Genomic DNA, 5,900 nt, shown 5'->3' with positions numbered 1-5,900 from the left:
AATCATCTGCAGAAGATTTGCTATGTATACAAAGCACTAACAAGAGTAGCAGTCATCAAGTCAAGAGAAAAACAAACATAAAAACAAAAATTCACAAAAACAATAAAAGAATAACAAATAAAGAATAGACACCTAAAAACGAGCTAACTTCCCAAATAAAAAGAAGTTCCCCGGTAATGGCGCCAAAAACTTGTTCGCAACCGGCAAGTATACCGGATCACGCAAGTAGTATAAAATGGTAAGAACCGAGTATCAAACTCTCAGGGAACTTGTGTTATCTGGCAAGCTATTTCGATAAATAGGCTTCTAGTATGAAAATATGACTGTGGTTATGAACAGGCATTTAAACTATCTAAGCAAAAAGAAAGAAAATCATGCAAGAGAAATACTGTGTAAAGACAAGTAGAGAATGCTTTGGTCTTCCTCATAGGTTCCTGATGCTAAAAAGGATGTTCTCTATTTAACAATGCTTATGCGCTCCTATGTTGTCTCTTGGGCTGCTAGACCTTGATTCGTCATGATAGCCTAGCCTAGTCCTGATCAAGCCTCGTCCGCAGATTCCTCTTGTAAGACTAAACTCAACCAAGACCGCATTAAGACACACATACACAACTAAGTTCTTGTACCCCGATTCCTTGTGATAGCACAACAACTTAGTCCCGTACTATCAAGGACTTTAGAATCAGACCAGTTCCCACTGTTGAATGACCCTAACAAAGCATGCATCTACGTGATCAAGGTAAAAGCACACTGGAATGAAAAGCAGATAGCACAGAGAACACACAAAACATCATTACATAGATAGAAATATATTTACATAAGGAACCTACAGGGAAGATCCAACAGAGGATTTAGCTTTCCATCGTCCGGAAACCTCCTTTACAACAAAGAGAAGAACAAGATGAAAGACTGCAAAAACACAAGTGGTGAGGATGTCTCCTTCACCTCTAGGATCTCACAATCACTCACAAACTCATCTCAATCTCTCAAAACGGCTTCCGCTTCGAACTCGTGTCTCTGCAGATCTTCACACAACAAAATCTCTCAAAACTCTCTGGAACTAAGACCTTTCTCTCTCTAGAACTTCCTAAACATGCAAAAGCTTCAAGCCAAGGTCAGACTCTCATGCATGCAGAGGCTTCTTCAAGAGCAATGCCAAACTCCTTTTGCAAATCTGATTTCAGGCTTAAATAGGTGGCCTTGTTCGTGCTCGTGCGCTTAGCGCAGATCTAGATTGCTTAGCGCGTGATGTGCCATTATTTTCTCCTATTTCTTAACCCTTTTTGCACCATTTTAAATACTGATTAGTCTTAATTGTCAAATTTATGAAGTAGTTTTATTATTTGGGCCCATTCAACTAATTTGATGTTTTTAATCTAATTTCAGGAATTAATGAAGCATTGGGCTTGAATCAAGAATTGGGCTTGGACTTGAAGAGGGCAGACTAATTTATTCTACAAAATTAGATCTTATCTTATCTAGATATTATTTAGATTTGATCTCATCTAGATATTATTTCATCTAGATTTTATCTTATCTTATCTAGATTTGATTTGATTTTACTTATGGGTTTGGATTTAAAACAGATTTATAAGCTTTGGGGCTGAAAAAACTATATAACAACACCAAGGTTCTAGTGTAGGCCCTTCTCTCCTCTCTCTCCTCTATTTTTTGTTTTTAGTTTTAGTCTTTCTTCTCTTTCTCTTTTATTTTCGTTTTTTACAATTCCAGTTCAGACTTTTAGTTTTATCAATAAAATTTCATTCTCTATTTGATTAATGGAAGGCTAAGTCCGCAGCGTTGTTTTCTCTTGAGGATCAAGCACAGTTCTCTTTGAGGTTCTATTATTACTGTTAAATTCTGTTCAGTTTTTCCTCTTCACTAATTACTCTGAATTTGTTGCTATTAATTCATGCATGCTTAGTGCTTTGATTAATTGTCTCTGCGCTTAATTTACGTTCATGCTTAATGATCATTTATGTGTAATTGGTGTGTGTGATGCTTTATGTTAAATTTCGCTTAGTAATTTAATTTAGGGTTGGATTAAGTGGTTGAACTGATAAAGGATAAATTCTGATAATTTCTAATTCAATTTTACTCGCTGTTTAATTTACAAAAGCAAACAACCCCCCCCCCCCAATTTGTTACTATTTCCTACTATCTGTTATGAACATTTGGTGTATCATTGCTCATTGGGAAATGACCTAGGATCACTTCCTAGTTACTACATTTTAATATTTATTTGATTTGGGTACGGCCTCGATCAAATTTGGCACCGTTGCCGGGGAGCAGTGTCCAAAGGTTCATAACAGATAGTGTCGTGTTAGTGTTTAATTCTTTTGTGTTTTATGTTTAATTGTTAGTGTTGTGTTAGTGTGTGTGTTAGTATTGTTTAGTGTCTAGGTATTTTGTTTAGTGTGTGTTCTGTTTTAGTTTTTCTGTTAAGCGTTTCCCCTGTTTCAGTTTTGGGTGTTTTGCTGTGAATATTTGCGATGAATTTAACGACCACTTTTGCTTGCGGCAAAACAGAGTAGTAGTGGAAATCATGTAGCGACGGATTTTAGCGACCACCCTTGCTGAATTATTTTGGATTTTTTTGTTTTAGTAGCTAGAGTTGTTATTTTTGGCTGAATTTTTTTGTGGTAACTTCTTTTAGTCTATATTTTGTGGGAAAAATAGCTAGAGCCTTTTGTTTGGTCAGATTTGGAAGTTCCAAAAAAGTAGCAAATTTGATTTTTTTCAAAACTTCAAACGGTCATAACTTTTGCTCCGGTTATCAGAATCACAATTATTATGTATGTATTTGGGGTAGAAAAAAATTTCTTACACCATGGCAGCCTGCCATAGGCTGGCTGATGTCTCCATCATCCAAAAAAGTGATTCTATATAAAAAAAATTATTTTCCAAGTATTATTCTCTTATTTTTCTTAACTTATCATTTTTAGTTTATATAGTTAGACTTTGAATTTTCGTTTGAAATTTTTTGTGCTATCTTCTCATCATTTTATAAGGTTTCTCACAAAATTTAAAGTCATTTGGATATCATTTAATGGTAGTTGTAGTTCAAACCTACACTGTTACTTGCATAAGAAGGCAACTAATTGTGCATGCTGAATTTAGTGTATGACTGAAGGCAATCCATCTGACTTACAACCATTTGATCCTGAGATAGATAGGACATTTCATAGATTATTTAGACATCATTTAGTACCTTTTGAGCATCCTGAGCATTCTGTTATTGGTGATTTTGAGCATTATAGTTTTGAGCATTCTGATTTTGAATATTCTGAGAACATGGCACAACCTCCACCCCGTGAGAGGACTCTAAGGGAAATGGTTGCACCTGATTTCACCTACGAAAGCTTGTGCATCCAATACCCTCATGAGGATGTCCCATATGTTCTTAAAACTGGACTGATCCATTTGCTTCCAAAGTTTCATGGCCTTGCAGGTGAAGACCCACACAAGCATCTGAAAGAATTCCATATTGTTTGCTCCACCATGAAACCACTAGATGTCCAGGAGGATCAGATATTTCTGAAGGCCTTTCCTCATTCTTTAGAGGGAGTGGCAAAGGGCTGGTTATATTACCTTGCTCCAAGGTCCATCACGAGCTGGGATGACCTCAAGAGAGTATTCATAGAAAAAATTTTCCCTGCTTCTAGGACCCCGACCATCAGAAAGGATATTTCAAGTATTAGACAACTCAATGGAGAGAGCCTATATGAATACTGGGAGAGATTTTAAAAATTATGTGCCAGTTGCCCTCACCACCAGATTTCAGAGCAGCTTCTTCTCCAATATTTTTATGAAGGACTCAGTAACATGGAGATAAGTATGATAGATGCTGCCAGTGGTGGAGCCCTTGGAGACATGACCCCTGTTGAAGCCAGAAATTTAATTGAGAAGATGGCTTCCAACTCCCAACAATTCAGTGCTAGAAATGATGCTATTGTCATTAGAGGAGTGCATGAAGTAGCCACGAATTCATCTTCATCAGGTGAGACTAAGAAGCTTGAAGGTAAACTAGATGCCTTGGTTAACCTGGTAACCCAACTGGCCATGAATAAAAAATCTGCACCTGTCGCCAGACTCGGTGGTTTATGCTCCTCTGCCGACCACCACACAGACCTTTGCCCTTCTATGCAACAATCTGAAGCAATTGAACAGCCTGAAGCTTATGCTGCAAACATCTACAACAGACCTCCTCAACCTCAGCAGCAAAATCAGCCACAACAGAATAATTATGACCATTCCAGCAACAGGTACAATCCCGGGTGGAGGAATCATCCCAACCTTAGATGGTCGAATCCTTCACAACAGCAGCAACAACAACCTTATTTTCAAAATGCTGCTGGCCTAAGCAGACCATACGTTCCTCCACCTATCCAGCAGCAACAGCAACAACAACAACAACAACAACAACCCCAGAAACAGCAAACAGTTGAGGCTCTTCCGCAACCTTCCCTTGAAGAACTTGTGAGGCAAATGACTATGCAAAACATGCAATTTCAACAAGAGACCAGAGCCTCCATTTAGAGCTTAACTAATCAGATGGGACAGTTGGCTACACAGTTAAATCAACAACAGTCCCAGAATTCTGATAGATTACCTTCTCAATCTGTCCAGAATCCCAAAAATGTGAGTGCCATTACATTGAGGTCAGGAAAGCAGTGTCAAGGACCTCAACCAGTAGCATCTTCCTCATCCGCTAATGAACCTGCCCAACCTCACTCTACTCCAGAAAAAGATGATGACAAAAATTTAAAGAGTAAGTTGCCTAACAATTTCTATGCAGGTGAATCTAAAGAGAAGCAGCATATCCCTCTTCCATTCCCTCTAAGAGAAATTTTCAACAAAAAAATGGAAGAGGCAGAGAAGGAGATCTTGGAAACATTTAGGAAAGTAGAGGTAAACATACCTCTGCTGGATGCAATAAAGCAAATTCCAAGATATGCTAAATTCTTGAAGGAGTTGTGCATTAATAAGCGGAAGCTTAAAGGAAGTGAAAGAATTAGTATGGGCAGAAATGTCTTCGCATTGATTGGTAAATCTGTTCCCCAAATCCCTGAAAAATGTAAAGATCCAGGTACATTCAGCATACCTTGTATTATAGGGAACAATAAGTTTGACAATGCCATGCTAGATTTAGGAGCTTCTGTTAGTGTTATGCCTCTGTCTATTTTTAATTCTCTATCTCTAGGTCCTTTGCAGTCAACTGATGTGGTAATTCATTTAGCTAATAGAAGTGTTGCCTATCCTACTGGTTTCATAGAGGATGTCTTAGTTAGAGTTGGTGAGTTGATTTTCCCTATTGATTTTTATATTTTAAATATGGAGGAGGAATTTTCTAAAGGATCAGTTTCCATCATTCTAGGCAGACCTTTTATGAAAACTGCTAGAGCTAAGATAGATGTATATGTAGGCACACTATCTATGGAGTTTAGTGATATAACTGTTCATTTTAATATTCGTGATGCTATGAAACACCCATCTGAAGATCTTTCTGTATTTCGTGTTAAAATAATTGACCTTATTGTTGATGAATACATGATTGATCTTCATTCTAATCTACCTGCCTATCACTCTTCATGCATTGAATCTGAATTTGTACTTGATCATATGTCTGAATTTGATGCTGAGAGTGAATCTGGATTTGATATTGATTACATGTCTTCTGATGTTTTACCTCTTGAGATTGATTTTATAAAGTCAGATAGAACTAACCATGTTTCAGGAAGTACACATACTTCTGACTTTCTTTATAAGGTACAGGCTGAGAAACCATATCTTTCTACCACTATCCAGCCATCCACACCAGAATTGAAGCCTTTGCCATCAAATTTAAAATATGCTTACTTGGATGATAGCAAAAGTTTTCCAGTAATTATATATGCCTC

At 37.4% G+C, this 5,900-nt stretch overlaps 1 non-coding gene across 1 annotated transcript; it reads right to left on the bottom strand.

Annotated features, from left to right (window-relative positions):
* Positions 1–3,672: 3,672 nt before the first annotated feature.
* On the bottom strand, positions 3,673–3,779 carry LOC114404555. Its single transcript, XR_003665036.1, has one exon. It is a non-coding gene; the product is annotated as a small nucleolar RNA R71 (small nucleolar RNA).
* Between the last annotated feature and the right edge of the window lie 2,121 nt (positions 3,780–5,900).

Source organism: Glycine soja, chromosome 2 (genome assembly GCF_004193775.1).
Source record: "Glycine soja cultivar W05 chromosome 2, ASM419377v2, whole genome shotgun sequence".
In the NCBI taxonomy this organism is placed as follows: domain Eukaryota; kingdom Viridiplantae; phylum Streptophyta; class Magnoliopsida; order Fabales; family Fabaceae; genus Glycine; species Glycine soja.
This window is presented reverse-complemented; position numbering and strand designations above follow the sequence as displayed.